We start from the raw sequence: 1,163 nt of genomic DNA, 5'->3' as shown, positions 1-1,163 counted from the left end.
TCTCTCATGCTCTCGATGACTTTAATATAATACTTATATATCTCAACCGTACAATTGTGCATTACTGAACCAGTGAGTTCTAGTACCGGGTGGGGCTGGCACCTCACCCCCCAGTGACAATTTTATTTAATACTACACACCTTAATCCTATAATCCTGTGAATTTGTTCCCCCACCTATGAAAGTTTGTAAGCCAACTACTTCATGCCTTTATTCCCCAATTTTGGGTATCCAATTTATATACTGCCCACTTAAATCAACCCAGTGCTCTGGGGAGACAGTCATATTTTTTTATATGAAGAATCTTCATTCATTCTGGTTGGAACCCTGTGAAGTCTGCATCCATAAGCAAAGTCAAATCCAGACAAGCCATCCATAAAGTCAGCAACAATATACACCAGTTCACAGGCTCAAAATTCTCCATCTAGTCAGGTTCTGGTCAATGTATGCTGCCTCCTTGGGCTCTCACCAATACTCAACAAGCCTAGCTGCCTCGTGCTAGGTCATAAACTTTAGACCAGTCAACCTGCTCTCATCTTCTCTTTTTCCTGTAAACCAAGTCCAGAGGGATCAGTGGCCAAACTCAATCCTTCTTTTTATTGCTGCATTTCCCCTGCTTCCACTCAACAAGTAGATCCAGGTGGTCTCCTAGCAAGCATCTCAGCCTGCCCACAGACTCCGTTTAATAATGTTCAGTCCCAGAGAGGATTTTCTTTATGGTTCCAGTTTTTTCCAGCTTCTGACAAAGACCATTGGTTTCTGAGTACTCCTAAGAACTGGGTGGGGCATATATTTTCAAAGCTTTCTTTGCACGCATGGCCTAAACCCATCTAAAGACCAAGTTTTAATGGCTGAAAGCAAGTGGGCTCACAAGCTTTCTATTTTCATTTTTCCCCAGAAAACAACCGAGTAAACAGTGTGGCTTTATCTGACCTCTGCCTAGACAAAGAAGAAAAGCTACCATGAGGGAGAGGTAAACCAAACATCTACTCTCCGTCTTATGATTTGTTTCTCCAGGATCCCACTCCCAAGGTACCATAATGTGTTAGTCTGGGCACATTAGAGAAACAAATCCACAGAAACTTATGTATAAGAGAGTTTTATATAAAGGTTAAGTGCACATCAAGAAAACATCCCAATCCACTGCTACCCAAGCCCACAGAT

Source organism: Echinops telfairi, unplaced genomic scaffold (genome assembly GCF_000313985.2).
Source record: "Echinops telfairi isolate 266 unplaced genomic scaffold, ASM31398v2 ScPeMD7_24;HRSCAF=84, whole genome shotgun sequence".
Taxonomy (NCBI): domain Eukaryota; kingdom Metazoa; phylum Chordata; class Mammalia; order Afrosoricida; family Tenrecidae; genus Echinops; species Echinops telfairi.
Note: the sequence above shows the minus strand (reverse complement) of the source record.